At 39.5% G+C, this 20,454-nt stretch overlaps 1 protein-coding gene and 1 non-coding gene across 4 annotated transcripts in view; both read right to left on the reverse strand.

Moving 5' to 3' along the window:
* The window catches only part of KLF12 (KLF transcription factor 12), a 426,216-nt gene that overhangs the window by 326,680 nt on the left and 79,082 nt on the right, over positions 1–20,454 (reverse strand). The window lies entirely within an intron of this gene.
* Positions 15,015–15,121, reverse strand: LOC144230055 (U6 spliceosomal RNA). The gene has a single exon (XR_013334686.1). It is a non-coding gene; the product is annotated as a U6 spliceosomal RNA (small nuclear RNA).

The raw sequence follows: 20,454 nt of genomic DNA on the forward strand, positions 1-20,454 counted from the left end.
GTCAACTCAATGCTTACTTTCTCCATGTACCGACACAGCTCACCTGAGTACTGTTCAATCTTATGCATCTTACATACAGCCCCATCCTTCCAACTCAGGCCTATTTCTTCAGTATTCTCATCTAAGCTTACAATTTACTTCCCGACTATACTGTCATAAATACGGATTATCTAGGTCTGAAGTTTTGTTTCCACAACTAGACTGTTAATTCTGCACCTGTCACTTCTTTATCCCTGGAATTTCTTGGTGTTCAGTAAATACTTGATAGCTTATGGATAAAAATAAAACTACACTTATTTAGACGTTTTTTTTCTTTTTTGGGTCTCCAAAAAATATCTGAAGTTTTAATGATACATGTTTAATGTTCCATTGTTTTTATTCTTTAAAACTCATTTTTTTCTATCAACCCTAAGCAACACCTCAGAAAACATCACTTACTAATGTCCTAGTATGGAATGCCCTAGGTTACTAAAAATGCCAACTATATATGCTAAGCATTCAAATATTTTTCTTATCTCTTCTTCATTAAGTAAAATTTCACATACACTACACAAAATAAAACTAGCACTCCTGGTACTTCTAAAGATTGCTATTTATTGTATGGTGCAAACACTAAAAAGTTTTACCCTCTTTTTCTGATTGGAAAAGTACAATGCGCATATTCTAAAACCCTCAAAGAATGCCCAAAAGAAAATTAAAATCACTTGAACAGTAGCAGCAAACAGTAAGCAGTGTTACCACATGGGTATATGCCCTTTTTTACGTGCGTACCTACATATAAAGTACAAATTCCAGAAGCCTCTCATTAAGTCCTGGCTCCACTCTTTCTACTGGTGTGAGATCCGGAATATTTAGCCTCCTGATACTTCTGTTTACTAATCTGTAAAATGGGGCCAATATTGTTTACTCAGAGCAATGGTGTGGTTATTAAATGAGATAATCCATGGAAAGCACTTGGCAAGCATCCAACATAAAGCAGATTTTCAATGTTGTTACACAGTTTGACCCTTGAGAAATATGGGTTTGAGTCCACTTACACACACATACAAATTTTTTTCAATAAATATAATACAGTACCATACATGTATTTTCTCTTACACTTTTCTTAATAACATTTTATTTTCTCTAGCTTAATACTTTAGTGTAAGAATACAGTATAGAATATATATAATATAAAAAATATGTGCTAATCGATCACTTCTATTATCAGTAAGGTTTCCAGTCAACAGTAGGCTAGTAGCAGTTATGTTTTAGGGGAGTCAAAAGTTCTAGGTGGATCTTCAATTGCACAGGGCATCGCTCTCCCCATCCCTATGTTGTTCAAGGGCCAACTGTATATCCCTGATTTTAGTGCCATTTTGTAATCTGCTTCCTTGGGCTGAAAATATTTCACAAACTTGTCCATCAATAAATTCAGTAAGACTGTGTTGGTTTTGTTTTTTTTTTTTTTAATAAACTCTCTTCTCAACCTGGGGCTTGTACTTACAACCCCATGATCAAGAGTCACATGCTTTACCGACTGAGCCAGCCAGGAGCCCCAAGATTTTGTTTTAAACACCAGACTAGTGTTCCTTCTATCAGTGTACCATATTTATTTAGCTACCTATTGGATATTTTGCTTACTTCACAATTTTTAATGACAACAATACTCTGTGGATGTAACTGAGGCCATATTCATAATTTTGCACATATTCATATTATGGTTTTAGAATAAATTCCTAGAAACAAAACTTCTGGTCCAAAGGTTATTCACATTTTAAATGTTTATATATACTTCCACAACAAAGTAAAAGTTTACGACATGCTTCAAAAGTGCACATACATGCGTATTTAACACAGTCTCCCCAAAATCTGGAAAGGCCATCTTCTAAATGTATGCATTCAAACAGCAAAAGAAATTCTAATTTGTACTTCTTGGACTACCAGTCACATTAAATATCAATTCACTGGATTATTGGCCATTTATATGTCTTCTTTTGTGAAATTCCCTTTTAGGTCTTTTCCCATCTTTATACTGGGGCAGCTGCCTTATTTTCATTAAGAGGTTTCTTCCTTAAAACTACGAAATTTTCAAAAGGAACTTGGTGGCTCAGTCCGTTAAGCATATGACTTCCGTTCAGGTCATGATCTCACCATCTGTGAGTTCAAGTCCCACAGCAGGATCTGTGCTGACAACTCAGAGCCTTGAGCTTGCTTCAGATTCTGTGTCTCCTCCTCTCTCGGCCCCTCCTCCACACGTGCTCTCTCCCTTTCTCTCTCTCTCTCTCTTTCCCTCTCTCTCCCTCTCTCTCTCTCTCTCAAAAATAACGAAACATTAAAAAATTTCTCTTTAAAAAAAACCAAAACAACACATGAAATGTTCAGGGTGCCTGGCTGGCTCAGTCTGCTAAGCATCCAACTCTTGATCTTGACTCAGGTCATGATCTCACAGTTCCTGAGTTCGAGCCCCACATCAGGCTATGCACGGTCAGTGTGGAGCCTGCTTGGGATTCTCTCTCTCCCTTTCTCTCTCTGTCTCTTCCTCTCTCACACACTTGCTCTCTCTCTCTCTCAAAATAAATAAACTTAAAAAATAATAAAAAATTATATATGTAATTTTCATTGTCACATATATTACCAACAGTTTTTTTCTTCTAGTTTATAGCTTGACATTTAAATTTACCAAATATTTATTATACAGATGGGCTTAATTTTTTAGTCAAACATATCTATTTCTAATTTATGATTTCTGGTTTGGTGTCACTTTTTAGAAATTTCTTCTCCATACAAGATTCATAAAGGTATTCACCTAAATCTTTAGTACCTTTTATATATTACTGTGATTCGGTTTTTATGAGACAAAGTATTTAGGGAGCTGTATTTGAAATCGTAGAGTATCATTTCTGAAAATATCTCAGGTTGTACAAAGCGCAATGCCGAGCCCAACCAGTGTATTAGGGACAATATAGAAGCGGCTTTATCTAAGCTTCCAGGGGAGAATTCTATAAAAAGGCACATCATATACGCTGGCTTCATATTTTAGCAATTAATTTTTATCCCAATCCATCTACCTCTGCTCTGCTTTCCAGGCTTATTTATCCCACAGCTTACTTTACATCTGTACTCAAATTACTTCCTCAGGGAAAATGGCCTCACGAGGTGCCTCTTATAAAGCGCTCAAATTTTCCCTTTATTCTGTAGCAGATCTCAGTTGGAAATGAAACATTTATTTTGTTAATTTGATTACCTGACCCACAGCACAGATGACCATTTTTGATCCTCTTTGCAGGACACATAAATAGGTGCTCAGGGAAGGAAGGGAAATTCCCATTATCGCGTTCTGTCTTGTTTGTGTACATGTGTTTGTTTTTCTCACAAAAATGGAAAGTCAGATTGAAAGCAAACAAAGCTGGCATACAGTCCTGCTCTGGAAGTCACCTCTTTTCCCTCACACAGTTTCAGAAAAACTGAAGAGGCTCATCATTCTAAAAATTCATTCCAGATAGGCTGAAAAGACCATCTATATTTCATCCTAAAATAATCTGAATTGTGGTGTTTTTTTGGTTTTTTTTTGTTTGTTTGTTTTTAATTTTTGAGAGAGAGAACAGAGTCCGAGCAGGGCAGGGGCAGAAAGAGAGCGAGACACAGAATCCAAAGCAGCCTCCAGGCTCTGAGCTGTCACCACAGAGTCCGATGCTAGATTCGAACTCACGGACTGTGAGATCATGACCTGAACCAAAGTCAGACGCTCAACTGACTGAGCCACCCGGCTGACCCTGAACTGTGTTATTTCCGTATCATTTCATGCTCTTAAAAATAAGTGAATACCAGCATCCTTTCAGATGCTCTGCAGTTTTAAATTATATACAAAAGAATGGGGCGCCTGGATGGCTCAGTTGGTTAAGTGTCCGACTTCCACTCAGGTCATGATCTCATGGTTCGTGGGTTCAAGCCCTGCATCGGGCTCTGTGCTGTCAGCCAGCTCAGAGCCTGGAGCCTGTTTCGGAGTCTGTGTCTCCCTCTCTCTCTGACCCTCCCCAGCTCACACTGTCTCTCTATCTCTCTCAGAAATAAGTAAAACATTAAAAAAAAAAATGTTTAAATTATATACAAAAGAAATAAACACTTGACATCTAAAACTGGTAATCAAAGAGTAGTAACACAAATCTGTACAGGGTTTGCAGTTTTCTTAGCTTTTTTATAAACTTTTTTTTTTTTTACCTGTCTATTCACAAGTTAGTGTGGGACAGAGATTTTATAGTCAGGGAGGGAACTCAACCTGAACTAACCAATCTACTAAGTGGAAGAACTTGAACCCAGAATGCCGGCCACTCGTCCAGGTGGGCACGTAGGAGCTGCCCCAGCACACAGCCCCACCCCACCTCCTGCTTCCCGAATGCTCCCTTCTTCAATGCCTAGCATTCATCACCTCCTTACGAACCATCTTGAAGAGTGCGTTCTCAACTCTTCACAGGCTGCACTCAGACCACATTGCCAATGTATTCTGTCAGTACTTAAATACTCCATGGTCTATTATTTTGCATTAGGAGCAAATCTCTTTTTCTCTCACTTGTAGATAAATCCTTTGAAGAGACTGTTGGTTCTTCAAAGATAAAAGCTTTTTTAACTTCCCACGGTGCCCAACGTTAAGAGTTAAAAAACTGATTTTAATAAGCTGGAACACGAGGTTATGTTCGAAAAAATGAAAACAAGCTATTTTTAAAGGCCTTGCTGACACTGCCCCAGTGCCGCTGTCCCCACACCCACCTACAGGCTCCCAGATCCGCTCACCGGGCGCACACAAACACTTGCACACGCCCCACAGGAACGCGGTGTTCCCAAGCTAGGCTGAGGGTTTTTAAACCCGAGGAGGTGGCAATATTTTTCCTATCCCAAGAGCAGGGGAGTGGCGCCCTGAGGCCTTGCTTTACAAAACGGGTTTTTCATGTTAGCTTCTGCCCCAGCAGGAGCTCCAGGGCGGGGCAGGAGAGGCTAGGGAGGAAGAAAAGCGCTAAGCAGAGAGGCTGGGAAAGACCCTTTCACTCCCAAAGACGAAATCCCCAAAAACTTCCATGACGGGATCTTCCAGCACAATGAAATGTGAACAAGTGAGGAGGTGAGCGAAGGGGAGACGCGGTGCCTTCTCCACCAAGACAAGACAGCTCTCACTTGGATGGGTTTGTGGCCCAGATGTCAATTTCGCCGGGTGTCTATTTTTATCTTTGTGACGCGAGAGTAAAAGATGTTCATTTTCAAAACTCCAAACTACTTTCTAAAAGAAAAACTTCCACGGGCATCTGTTTTCCTCCTTCTATATCAAAAGTGTCCTCCACAGGCATATAAACGTGTGCAGCTAGAGGTGCCATTGAAGGTGCTACGTTCGTTCAACTGAAGGGATGAATTTCCTCTCAACACATAAAGTCACATGTAGACACCCTAGGCCTAGTGCACGCATTCATCTTCATGGCCTCAATGACGCACAAGACATCCAGTTGCCACAATTAAAACCCACCAGACACACTAATTCATTGCACATGAGAATGCATCAACTTGTGCTCTTAAGATCATTTCCTAAGACGCACTTGTCAATATTTAACTCATTAACACTGTGGATCCCCATTTTTAGCATTCCATTTACATTTTGCAACCTCATGCATTTTCTGGGTAATGAACAGAGCATGAGGTCTCTAAGTCCCAACTAAGGAGAATAAACTTCCATTATGATAATGTTGACAATTCATAACTTTGGAGGAGTCAGCACTAGGGCAGCACAAGGAAGCCTCTGGAAGCCTTCCAGAGGTGGAACCATTCTGTATCTTGACTGTGGTGATGGTTACATGAATACCTGTGACAAAACTGCTAAGAACTATACGCAGACACACACACAAATAAGTACATGTAAAACTACCAGGATCTAAATACACTGCAGGCTGTAGCAGTATCTTGGCTCTGATACCGCAATACAGTCACACAAGGTGTGAGCACTAGGGAAACCTGGGTGAAAATATACAAGATCGCCCTGTATTTAGGGGTGCTTTGGGGGAGAATTCCTATGAACTTATAATTACTTAAAAATAAAACTTTTTGAAAAGAAAACCTGTCAGCTGCAAACACTGTTTGCTATCCATCCATCCATCCACCCATCCATCGACCCACACATGCATACATACAGTCAGGCATGTATTAATTCAACCAACATTTATTAAGCATATACTATTGCTTGGTGGGCTCTATATGCTGGGGCTATACACACTAAAATGATTATATTCCTTGATCTCTAGGAATTCGCAGCCTAGATACCCACTACAAAAGTTGTGTGTAAAGGAAAAGAGAAGGTTACAATTATCCTCCATGTGAAGAAGACACATAATGGTCTGTAAATGGTGAAGATCGTAGTCAAAGTTTACATTAAAGCAAATGTATTTGCCAATCACAGTTCCATTCATGGAATAAATGATTCTGTAGGGTCAGTCTAAAATGGTCATATTAACCAGAGTTCACATCATTAAAAATAAGAGAAGTTTGTGCTGAAGGTATTTCTATCTTAAGAGCAAAGAACGTTCAGTTATAATAAGGTGACTACTTTCCTAAGAAACAGGATAATGTTTGACTTCAAAAGCTCCATGTTTCTTTTAAATTACTTTCTGAGATACAGCTTTGAAATGTTATTAAAATCGTTCAAGGAAAATTTACAGTTTAGAGCATGTAAAACTGAGGGGTGATAGCCTCCCAAGAGAAGAAAAACTGCTTGATATTGTTTTCTTGAAAGAGAGAAAGAAAACGAGAACAAGAGAGGGAGGGGCAGAGGGAAAGGGAGAAAATCTCAAGCAGACTCCACACTCAGTGCAGACCCCAATTTGGGGCCAGGACCATGAGATCATGACCTGAGCTGAAATCAAGAGTTGGATGCTTAATTGTCTAGCCACCCGGGGAACCCCTTGATATTAAAATTTAAATATCTATAACTAATGAAAGAACATTAACCTGGAATAGTGGTTACTATTTTTCATGCCACAGCCATAAGTTTGCTTTGCATGTTATGTGTTTCCCTGGTAAAGTTTTGTAAGAGCACACAACTTCATTTTAAATTAATATGATCTTTTAAGAGATACTTTTCTCTTTGATTCTGATTAATTCTGAATTAACCGTATTTCAGTACTTTAACTCTATCAATCTTTCTGCCAAGTTGGTCTCATCAGACCCTGAGGTTCCCTCATGCTTCTAATGTTATATCTGAAAAATGTGATATAAGAAAACATAATTCTGTAAAAAATTTAAAAATAAGGACATAATGCTATTATTAGGCTTTGGCTTAACTAAAGATTTATCACAAAAGTATTACTTTTAGAAATAGGCAAAAATAAAAAAATAAAGGACCAACGTTAGGTTTCAAGAACAAAACACAAGTAAGATACAGATGAAAATTCTACATATATCTTTAGACTTAGCTTGGATGATCACTGGACTTAAGGAAGGACACAAAGATGGAAATACGAGTACATGACACTGTCAGTTCACACACAGCACCACCCTGTAATGCCCCAAAACCTTCACAGAGAACCTACTGTCCAGAAATTCAATATACAACTGTGCCTTACCTCCGTCGACGTATAAAGTATATAGCATGGCTTGTCCAAAAACCAAACTCCTCAATGTCAAAACCTGAGTGTGGTGCTAAACAGACATTATGGTTGAAAGAATTCAACGACAGGTATCATGTATTAAAATAAATAAATGGTAAACCAGACATATAGGTACCTTCATCCAAACATTGCCTTAAAAACGGCCATGAGAATGTCACGTCTCTGAAAACTTAATCTGTCACAGACTATGGGAACAACTTATCATCGCTTCACTTATGTATATTTTTTGAGTCTACCATGTAACAGGCCTAGTGCCAAGTGCTAAACATTCTACAGGTCGGGCGCCTGGGTGGCTCAGTCGGTTAAGTGTCCGACTTCGGCTTAGGTCATGATCTCGGGGTCTGTGGGCTCAAGCCCCACATCAGACTCTGTGCTGACAGCTCAGGACCTGGAGCCTGCTTTGGATCCTGTGTCTCCCTCTCTCTCTGCCCCTTCCTTGCTCATGCTCTGTCTCTCTCTGTCTTTTAAAAATAAATAAACGTTTAAAAAATTTTAAAAAGAAATTGGGGCGCCTGGGTGGCTTAGTCGGTTAAGCGTCCGACTTTCGCTTGGGTCATGATCTCGCGGTTCGTGGGTTCGAGCCCCGCGTCGGGCTCTGTGCTGACTGCCAGCTCAGAGCCTGGAGCCTGTTTCAGTCTGTGGCTCCCTCTCTCTCTGACCCTCCCCTGCTCATGCTGTCTCTCTCTCTCTCTCTCCTAGAAATAAATAAAACATTAAAAAAAAATTTTTTTTAAAAATCAACAAGCCATCCACAGTCGACAGGCTTCATGACGTCATGGAGAACAAGTCCAAGAAAAGGGAAAGGTATGCGTTATGCTGCCCACATATGGAATACAGAACTGTGCAGTCTGTACTGCCCACCACTCCTGGAAACAACTGATGCCTGAGTGGATGCACTCGACACCTAAAATTCTGGACCAGGTCAGGAATCCAGAGACCTTGGGAGCCTCCATCAAGCCAAGAACAGTTTCAGGAATAAAACTGATTTCCAGTAAACCCGGTACTACTATCAGTATGCTTACAACTTCTCTCCCTTATTTTCAAACCACTTAGGACTGAATAAGACACTCTGTGAGTACCTCATTTAGATACACTGACTGTGCTACATAACAAAGCTATGGTTATCAATAAGCATTTTCTCCACAATTTCTTTGAGAGCCATCCTCTCTCTCTAAACATACCATATGTATATTAAGACATACAACCCAGGTTTCCAATAGCAGAGATAGTCAAAAAATGGTCATGCCAAGTATCATAACAATCCTTGCCTCAGGAAAGCAGACCAGAACAAAAACCAGCTCTTTTGATTTCTCTCCACACTCTCCAAAAATTTTTTTAAAAGCCTGACATCATCCTTGATCCCCCCTTCCACCCAGACTGTTCCCATTTTACTAGTTAGTTACCAAGTCCTGTAGGTTCTGAGAATGACTCAAACTGAGCCCTTCTTTTCTATTTGTACTGCCACCACATCCAGAATGACATTAAATAAAATCCACAATACAACGCAAACTGTGTCTTGAGGCACCTGGGTGGCTCGGTTGGTTAAGCGCCCAACTTCAGCTTGGGTCATGATCTCACAGTTCGTGGGTTCGAGCCCTGCATCAGGCTCTGTGCTGAGAGCTCAGAGCCTGGAGCCTGCTTCAGATTCTGTGTCTCCCTCTCTCTCTGTTCCTCTCTGCTTGTGCTGTGTCTCTTGCTATCTCCGTCTCCTTCTCAAAATTCAGCAAACATTAAAACAAATGTAAAAGAACACAAACTGCGTCTCGAACATTATTCTCTGCCACGTACACATCTTACCAAACAACCATACTCTCATACTACTTTTGCACACCTTTCCTGCTTATAGCACCTTTACCCACACTGTTCCTCCCACCTCATATCTAAAAGAAATCCCATCTTTACAACTGGGCTCTAAAGCAACCTCCTCAAAGAAACCTAACTCTACCATCTCTGAAGCCCCACAGTATGCTTCATATGATTCAGAAGCCTTGCAGTGTTGTTCTCTCGCCTAATCATTTATTATGGTAGTATTTATGTAGGGGTAAGATTGGCCTTGTCACACTCAGGTCAAGGATGTATCTTAATTGTTCTTTTGTGAGTACTGTGCCTCAGATGGGGCAATGTACACAGGAGATAATAAATAAACATGTATCAAATGGAACTGACCTTGAATATTGATGTTAAGATACTGACTTATTCTCAAATGCCTGCACTATGTAAACAAGGCTAACATTTTAATGAGTAGGAGGGCAGGAACATCAGGAGTTTAGCTTACTATGGCAACTGTGATTTCCCAACATTCATTATCACAATCACCAGTATCCAAAGCTCAACTTCATGAAAAAGGATCCAAAATCAAAGATATGGCAACGGAATTCCCCAGATCGCTGACTTACACACACATATACACACCTCAAAAGTGAGGTAGAAAGACCCCAGGGTGAGAGAGTAATGTTTTCCAGCCTTGAGTCAGAATGCCTTGGTCCAATCTTGCTTCCATGCTTGGTACTGTGTGAATATGTGCAAGTTATATACATTTTCTGCACTATAATTTCATCATATGCAGAATAAAGATTGTAATATTGTATCTTCCTCATATAAAACATGTATGTGCTAAGTTAGTGCTATGTGTTTGCTGTTATTTTCTGTAACATAATGGTTTATTCATAACTTACTTAAATATTTAGAATGAGGTTATCTACTGGCTAATTCTTAATAGATAAGCTCTCATGTGCAATTAGCAGCATGAAGACCCAATCCTGAAAATGGATCTGACCTGGTAGCATCCCTCCCTGCCAGGCAATGTTTTATGTTTTTACTGTAACAATGATATCAAAAGGTCAGGGAATCCCAATGATTGCTCAAAAGAGGCAAACCCAGTACAGGATCTCTGTTTTGATTCAGCTATGTTGAACAATGCTGGAGTTAGGGTTCTATGAATCCTAGTTACCAGCCGGAGCTTGAATTGACTGAAAGACTTAATGGATTGCTGAGTCTTAACATCAATTAAGACCTGATAAGTATGTCCAAAAGAGTAATAAAATAATTCAGAAGGACCTCATAAATATGTAACATTAAATATTTGCAATGTGTCATTCAATCAAACAGATAAGATCTGTGCTTCACAGAACAGGAACTCATAAAGCATTTAAATGAAGAGATGAGCAAAGTATTAACTGAGGCACAAATTAAACCTGAGACAGGACAATGATCTCCACCGGCAGGAAGACTTTCTAGTACATAGATATGTCAGGAGACATGGCAAAGTAAGAAGAAAAAGAGTAAAATATGAATTAGAGATTCAAGAAAGCAGCAAAGATTGGTCAGGATCTTTCTCAAGATTATCCAAATACCAAAAAAAAAAAAAGAAGAAGAAGAAGGATAAAGGAGATTCCATGCATTTAAGTAACATCTGACTGACTGAAAAACCTCTCCACAAGGTTAAACTGAGATTTCCTCCATGAAATATTATTTTTTCATTAACTCTATAAACTTGAAAGATTGGATGAAATAAGGGTCTAGTGCTTCTCAAGCTTTTCTAATTATCCCACTAATGGCCAGAAGGAAAATAAAATTAAGACCCTCATTTTTTGACAGATTAAACCATTTCAAACATCAAAAATTAATGCACCCAAATGCTTCAAAAGAATAGAATATGTTTAGCGATGGCTAAGTATGGGTGTGGGGAAGGAGGGCAAGGAAAAAATAATTCATAGTAGCTTGATCGAGGGCCATTCTGTGATGACACAGGAGCAATGAAACAGACAAGTACAAACATCATTCCAACTCCCCTATAAACACACAGCAATTACCGCTGGGAAAATGTCAATTTACCTCTGTGTGTGTGTGTGTGTGTGTGTGTGTGTGTGTGTGTGTGTACATACACTCTTGGTTTTCATGATGGTTTCAGTGAGTCTTCATATTTTACTAAAAGATAGGAAATTCGAATTACACAAGTTTCTTGGTCCTCAACCATGACAACCAGCAGAAGCTCCCTAGCTTCCATATCTAAAGAGCACTGAATAATTAATTAATGCAAAGAAACACAAACAGTATATACTGTACAAAGACATAGTGGGTTTAGATTTCCTCTTAGGAAGAGTTCCTTGAGGAAGGTTTGTATTTCTCTATTCAAGGCAATATTTATGTCTTCAATAAAGACTAAAATTATAAAAACTGGGCAATGGATCTTGTTATAATAAATTTGGCAAGTCCTCACAGCAATTGCTGTTTAGGCTGAAAGAAGAGAGTGGGAGAACATTATATCCATTAAACACTCCTTAAGGGTTCTATGTTTACAGACAATCTTGTAAGGAATCCTGTACCTATTCTTACTCTTATTCAATATACAATATTTTTCAGCAGATCATATTTCATTTCTATGCCTTTTTGGCAAAATAAAAAAAAAAGATGCGGTCAATAAATGAATAACTTCTCCAGTCAAAACATTAATAAAAAACCTTCTTATACTTTGCCCTCAGATAAATGACTCCTCACAGTGCCCGGGAAAATAAACCACCTCACAAAAAGGTCAGTGAGAGAGAAAAACCTATCAGTCCCCAAACTGCAGAGGAATGAAAGGAAAACTACCCAGAAACAAGGCCTCTTATTCTACATTCTGACCACAAATGCTTCTCCCCTCTGTATCTACCAAGCAGTACTATTTGGGATCTCTAATTCTGTATCCATAAAATGGAAAGAGAATAACTTTACAGTGGAAAAACCTGACAGATCCTATTCCAGGCAGGTAATCAAGGTCAGCATTGACAGTGATGTCATTTTGACAGTCGGTACTATTGATCTGATGTAAGGACAGTGGCACTTTATCTCTGTGATCCTCCTCTCAAAACCTGTAACCCCAGGCTAATCTTGAGAAGGACATCAAAGACCACTTGGAGACATTCTACAAAATACTTGGCCAGTACTTCTCAAACTGTCAAAGTCATCAAATACACAGAGAGTCAGACAAACGGTCACAGCCAAGAGAAGCCAAACAGACATGACCACAATATGTAGCATGGGATGCTGGATAGAATCCTGGAACAGAAAAGGGGCAGTGAGTAAAAAACCTAAGAGATAGGAATCAAGCATAAACTTCAGATTAATGAAAATGTATCAATATTGGTTTACTAATGGTAATAAATACACCATACTAATACGTAGTAATATACCATACTAATGTAAAATCCGAGTAACAGGAAGAACTGGGTATGGGGAAAGTGAAAATTCTTTCTCCACATTCTTTCTTTTCTGTAGGTCTCAAACTTAAAATAAAAAAAAAAAGTAAAGTTTATTTCTTAAAACGCCTGCCTCACCTTCTAAACAAGGCTAAATTTTTTTAAAAGTTTTTGGAAGGGGAGTTGTTATTCAATGGATGTAAAGTTACAGTTATACAAGATTAGTTAAGTTCCAGAGATATGCTGTACAACATAGTGACTACAGTTAACAATATGGTGTGGTGCTATATGGTACACTGCACAACACTGTAGTATAGTGAGCTATGTATACAATTAAATACGTGCTGAAAGGGTTATCTCATTTTAAGTGTTCTTAAAACAGAGAGGGTAAATAGGCAGAGGGATACAAACTCAGGGAGGTGATGTATATGTTTATTACAATGTTTAAGGTGATAATATCATGGGTGGATGCATATACTCAAACATCAAATTGCTATATATACTTTTTATGTATCTTATCTCAGTAAAGGCATCAAAGAAGTTAATGGAAGTACTTTGCTCACAGGCTACAATACCTCTCTTTAAAAATGCATTTAAAAGATAAATACTTCCTTCCCCATTTGTTTTGCAAAAGAAACAACACATTCCATCTTATTTTGAAGGGCTACTAGAGATTTGTTTCCCACCTGAAAAAAGAAACTAGGGTCGGGTGCAACACAGGACGGGTCCTTCAAAGAGGATCACAGGAGCAAAAGAAGTTACCCAGAAGAACTTACAAACTGGAAATGAATCATGTATGTTCACTTCTCCACTATAGTTGAGACCCTTTGCAGAGATACACTGTATCCACTCTAACAAGGAATGTTTAGTTGCCACTAACAGAAAAGATCTCTATCTAGAAATCATGATGATACTATTGTACCACAGCTATTTTCATCTGATCACCTTACTACTATATTTCTATATATTTCTTCTACTTCCTTGCTACACCACTATAGCTATTACTTTTATTTTTTTACCTCTTTACTGTCACTGACTCTCCTATAAGTTATTTTAATATTCTTTGCTTTCTTTGGAAAGAACTGCTGAAAACGGGGAAAAATCCAGAAATTAACATACATATATGTTAATATACATATATGTTTATATATATATATGTTCTGAAAATCATAGCTATAGGAAGTTTAATTGTATCTAATGCAACTAGACACATATGTATCTTCCCAGCATCTTTTCAGAATCAGCTCTCCTTCATCCCAGAGATATTCTTAGTTCCCCTAAATGGGTAAGGATGTCCTCTCCCCTTCCAGCCAGGAGTGAGCATATGATCCTGGTCTAACCCACCGGAGTATTCTCCCCCGGTCACCTTGGTTGTCTTAGGGAATGGGTGACCAAGCCAAATGTTATTAAAAAAAAAGACGAAAACAAAAAACTGACTGCTCTTTTTCTAAGAATGTAAAAGGTCTATAATGGACTCGATCAGCCGCCGCACTGTTGTCACATGTTAATAATCTGAGGATAAAGCTAGCAGAAGCAACAAACCTGAAAAGTGAATAGAGAAATGGAGGGCCGGTCACGCTGTTCCAACTGCTCCTAATGCAGTGCTTAAAACCAGCTTCACTTCTTGCATAAACTCATTCCATGAGCCAATAAATGATAAACTGGTTTTGAATTCAGCGTGCTTGGGCTGCGGTATCCGTTGAGATTGGATATGGCTGCAGGTGTCGGCAAACTTAAAAGAGGCGGTGGCGTGGGCCAGACGGTAGCTTCTGTCTCCAGCAATTGGAATGCAAAGTCGGGCAGTCAACAGCCAGAACACGCGTTCCGCTCCCCAAAGTCCTTCAGAAACCACCACCGTTCCTAGAGTTTGACTTCATTCTAATGGTTTACTCTAACAGCCAGACCTCCAGCCATTGCATCTACATGGCACACAACAGAAATAAAGGACAAAGAGGTAGAGCAAAGGGAGTGCACTAGGTGACTTCAGAAGTAGGCTTGTAGAATGCTTACGTCCACCTACATCTCACTGGCTGGAACTCACTTGGCCACAGATAAAGGGCAGAAAATGTCATCTTTACTTTGGGCAGCCAGACACACAAGTAAAAAGTTCCTATCACAGAAGGGGGACAGGACAGATACTGTGTGGACAATCAGCCTCTGCCACAGCTGGGAATTTCCAACCAGGACAATTCACATAACTCCTATGGTTATATAGGTATTCTTTCAATGACTATATTTTTTATGTGCCATCCTTGTGCAGGGGCCATGCTAATCTTCTCTGTATCGTTCCAATTTTAGAAAATGTGCTGCCAAAGGGAGCACTCAATGACTGTATTTTTAAAAAAGGGAGCGAGAGAGGGGCGCCTGGGTGGCTCAGTCGGTTAAGCGTCCGACTTCAGCTCAGGTCATGATCTCACGGTCCGTGGTTCAAGCCCCGTGACAGGCTCTGTGCTGACAGCCAGCTCAGAGCCTGGAGCCTGTCTTCGGATTCTGTATCTCCCTCTCTCTCTGACCCTCCCCTGCTCGCGCTATCTCTCTCTGACTCTCAAAAATAAATAAATAAATAAATAAACAAACAAACATTTTAAAATTTAAAAAAAAGGTGAGAGAAACATTAAGGCATTAAATCACTGAAGTACTTATGTTCTGGAAATCCCACACAACAAAGACACACACTTAGAGGTCAGCAATATTAATATCTGCTTTCACATTTGAGAAAACTAAAATTTGGGGAGTAGAGTTTTATCGTGTGGCTCAAAGTTGTTACAAATTCAATAAGGTTTAAAATCTAGACTATATAAAGAAATTCTCCAAAGAAAAAGACAAGAAACTCAAGAGAAAAAATTGGTAAAACATATGGATAAATGACTGACAGAAAAGGAAATTCAAATGGCCAACAAGAATATGACTTTTGGGTAAAGAAAAGCAGACTGGTTATACACATTGGCTTTCGCTCTCTTCCCAATTCAAATAAAATAAGAGGTAATAGATTTTTCTTTAGGCATAGAATGTGAGATGAGTCGATAACAGGAAAAAAAGAATTGGAAAGGCAAAAAACAGATGGAAGAAAGGTAAATGATTTAACAGACCCTAGAAAGCTGAATACAGCTAAGCCAATTGTGAGGAAAACCGAGAAGCAACATGACTTACCAAAAAAAAAAAAAAAACCTTCCAAAATCTGGAAAGCTATCAGCTCCAGATGACTCTAAAAATGGTGGTAAAATGTAGCTAAAACAAGGAAGGATGGTTGGCAATGCCTCTAAGAATTAGTCAGATCTCCAGATATACCACCTTAGTGAACACAGTTAGCTGTCTACCTTTCCTAATCTTGGAAGACCAGCAGTTTGTTCTCTGTGTAGAGTATAACCTGGGGCTTCTACTGAGAGATCAGGACACCATGTAGATAAAGGAATCACACAGAGAACAGAGTGAAGAGGGACCAGTGTGTTGAGATGTCCAATTTTCTTCTTATTCAGGGTGCAAACCATATGCCTGGCCTATACCTGGTGGCAGGAATCTGGAAGATCTTCCTATAGAGAACGTAATTAGCCCTAAAATCAAGCCTACAGATATTTCCTGCCATAGGGGCTTGAGAATCAGTAGCCCAGCCAGTGACTCTGCTGAGAAGCTCACAACCAGCTCAGAGCACCCACAAATCTGTCGAGTGCTCCAACCAGAGAGGACAGATCATCAATGCATTCAGAAACCAAGAAGAGGATGTCATTTTAAAAAGATTCCTGTAAGGATAAAAACAATAAAAAAGGTTTTGGTAATTAAAAATGTTAGTAAAAGAAGGGAGATAATGAATAAAAGGCTGGGAAGACTATGAAGACACCCCCTATCACAGAGTAGAATAAAAGACAGAAAACAGGAATAAAATAATAAAAAACACTGGAATATCATTCCAGAATACCCAAGATCTGAATATGGGAGTTAAAAAGAAAACAAAAAAGGGAGATGAGGACAGCATCGATCAAACAGAGACCCTTCTGCTCCCCACCTTCAATCTCTTACTTTAAGAACTGAATAGGTGATGAAAATAAATCTTGAGATGGTGCTCTTTGCAGGAAACAGTACCCTGGATCTCTTGACAGGTGCTTGTTTATCTGAACTCAGTCAATGAATGAATTTGGGTAACAAGAGATTTCTGTATTTGAAAAATAATAATCTGTGAAACAAGGATTTAGGTTTTATCATTTACGAAATGACAGGACCAGCTGAGTACCCTGCAAAACTTGATGAAAAGAGACCACACAAAAGCACATCACTGAGAAACTCGGAACATTTGGAACAAGAACCCTTGTTCTTGTTCTACACGTTTTCAGAGACAGAAAAACTCGAGTCAGAGGAGACAAATCATTAACAAAGGTACTGGGAGTCATAATGGCATCCAAACAGAAGGTAGGGTACAGGAATACCCTCAAAACCCCAAAGGAAAATCATTTTCCATCCTGAATCCCAGATCCGACAACACCCCCAATGAAGTACAAAGGTAAAGATATTCTTAACATGAAAATCTCGATGTCAAAAATGTATCTCTCCTACAAGCTTGCTGCTCAGGAAGGGGGAGACGCAGAGAGAAGAAGGGAGCAAACAAAGGAGGACCCATGCCATGTGACACAGAGGGCACAGAGGGCACAAGAAGAAAAAGATGGTAGTGGGACCCCGGCCAAGAGCTGTGCACAAGGCCAATCAGGCCTGAAGGCCCCAAGCACCTGACACTACTGCCAGTGACTGTGGATTCACAGAGAAGACTCACACAACCAGGGGATTTAAGCAGGGATGGGAATGTTCAAAATTCAGCCACCATGGGGTGCCTGGGTGGCTCAGTGGGTTAAGTGTCTGACTTCTGCTCAGGTCATGGTCTCATAGTCTGTGGGTTCGAGCCCCACGTCAGATTCCGCACTGGAAGCACAGAGGCTCCTAGGGATTCTCCCTTTCTCCTCTCTCTCCGACCTTCCGTCACTTGCACCTTCTCTCTCTCTCAAAATAAATACATGAACTTAAAAAAAAAAAACTCAGTAAACAAACAAAAAAAAAATCAGAGGATATTATCTATAGGAAAGGAAAAGTAACCATGATCATAGCACAACTGTGAGAACCACCCCCAGAGGTATATGTAGGTAAACACTGAATACCGATTTCATCTAGGCTGAGACAACTACTTTGGAGCCACAGGAAAGCTGTGTGCTTGGTGGGGGCTTGGAGATGACAAGAGCTAAATCCACATGTCCACAGTGGGACGTCCACATATAAGGGCTAACACTAAAGGAAAGAAAAAGAAAGAAAAAGCAACATACACAAGTTATTGAGGAATACAACGCTTAAAAATCAGAAAGAATCTGTAAAAGTTGAGAAAACTTCCCTTAGAGGATGGAAAATGGGGGGTGGAACAAGCAAAGAATGCTATTTAGTCTTCATAAGCTCTGTTGGTCAATCTGACTTTCTAAACTATGTGCACACAAAACTGTGATGAACATCAAAACTAAAAGAGAAAATGAAGAGGATTTCTGGCAGAAGCGGGAAGGTATGCCACGTGGAGTAACGCACAGCGAGGAGACCTACTCGTATCAAGGGTCGTAGGGAACTGCAGGGGTCAAGATTGAAAATAAGCCAAGTCCAACCACAAGGTGTGGCAGGGCGTGCAATTTACACAAGAAGAGCTTGTACCAAAGAGGATGTGAACCCATTAGAGATTTTGAGCAGAGGACCCATGTGACAAGGTTTAGGAGGATGAATCTCAGCAAGCAGGGGACCTTGGTGAGTGAGAGGCAGAGACTCAGAATGGTATTTCAACAATTCAAGTGAGAATTAGCAAGGGTCTGAATTTCAATGAAGGCAAGATATATTCTAATGAGGGAGAGAGTAAGAGGGAGAGGTGAAAACTCACTGGAAGTCAAGTAAATACACATCAAAATAACAGATTACTTTATACCTATCGGAATGAAAACATTTAGAAAGGAGATTAATAACAAGGTTGGGCCATGGTTTGGGGAAAGGGAAAACTTTACAGAGAGCTAGTAGATATTTAAACTAGTAGAGCAAATGGGGAAAAAATAAAAATAAAAATATGGCAGTAATTAATGAAATGAAGTGTGTTTATGCCCTGTACGATCAGGCAACTCTACTCTTCCTAAGGACACAGCTTGGGAAATGTTTCAGGCAAGACTGTAGTACCAGGACTTAGAGGCGTTCGAGATTTCCACTAGGGAATGGAAATATAATTATAGCAGGGGAATGTTACGGACTATTACCCAGAAGTGAGAACTAATAGCAACATAGATGGAACTTACGGTATTGAGTGAAAACTGTAAGAAAAGGAAATGAGATTCATAGCATAGAACCGCTTGTAAAAAGTAACCACACACACTTACAAGCACCACAGATAACTCCACAAGGTCTCCTACACATCAAGGGACATATTTCAGGGACCTGGGAGAGTGTGCTTGGCTGGTGGTGAAGAGCAGAGCAGAAAACAGGAGTAGAAATAGGGATGCAAGAAAAAGAAGATGAAATGAACAAAACAGAGGAGGACCCTTTGGACACCAGGAAGGAAGAGTGGGATGGACTCACTATCATCAGAAGATCAAAAGCACCATCAACACTAACACCACAACGACCCCGAAAGAGAAGAGAGAGAAAGAAGAATTGGGATCAAGCAGAAAGAAGTAGAATTGAGGTCAAATGAAAAGAAAAGAGAAGCTGGAATAAGAAGTTAAGAATTCCATGTCTGGCTCCCAAACCTTCTAAGTGTGTGACCTAAAAATTAATTATTTTACCTTTCTATGCCTTGGTTTCCTTATGTATTTAATTTAAAAAAAAAGTGAGAGAGAAAGATGCAGTAACTTCTCAGAGTAACTGAGGATTAAGCTATATCAGAAACGTGGTATATATTATGTAAGTTTTTCTAGAAAATAGTGCCACAGGAAGCATTCTTATGGTTTGCCCACGTGCTTCCCATCAGGTAATTCTGAGAATTACATTTTTTAACCAATTATTCTAAGTTGGGTTTGTTTTTTTTTTAACTTTTCTACTAGCCCCACTCTTAAGAAGACTATTATTGAAAGTAAGTTTTTTGATACATGGAAAGGAAATAACAATGGGTCCATCCATCAAAGCTGAGAATCAAGTTAACTGCCAAGGAAGCAGGCTATCTACCCTTCCCAACACCACACTCCACCATCTTGGCCAGATCACATCACACATGATTCAAAGGAAGAATTCTTCCCCTGAAGCAAGTTTCTATTCCAGTTTCCAAAGTTTTAAAGTGAATGCTATTCAGACATCAGAGCCGTGAGAAATAAATTAAACAGAATCAAATATACCCCCTCTCTAGATAAGGTCACCCCTCCTGGTACCTGTCCTTTCATCTCATTACCATAGCTCAAATGAAAAGATGAAGGGCAACTGGCTTTCTCTCCTTTGCATGTACTCTGCTCAGTTCTGCCTCATGAACTACCAAATATACTCTACACCCTGGCTCTAGGCCTTTCTCATCTTCTCTGCCAACACACAGTCTTGCTTTCCTTCCTAAACCTCCGGAGTCTTTCCTGTCTGCCTTATACTCTACATCCAAAGCCATACCAGCAATCATTAAGAAAGTGCATGTATATTAACTTATACCTAAACAGGAGAAAGCCCTTGCATCAATCAGG

This window comes from Crocuta crocuta, unplaced genomic scaffold (assembly GCF_008692635.1).
Source record: "Crocuta crocuta isolate KB4526 unplaced genomic scaffold, BGI_CrCroc_1.0 scaffold60, whole genome shotgun sequence".
NCBI classification, from domain to species: domain Eukaryota; kingdom Metazoa; phylum Chordata; class Mammalia; order Carnivora; family Hyaenidae; genus Crocuta; species Crocuta crocuta.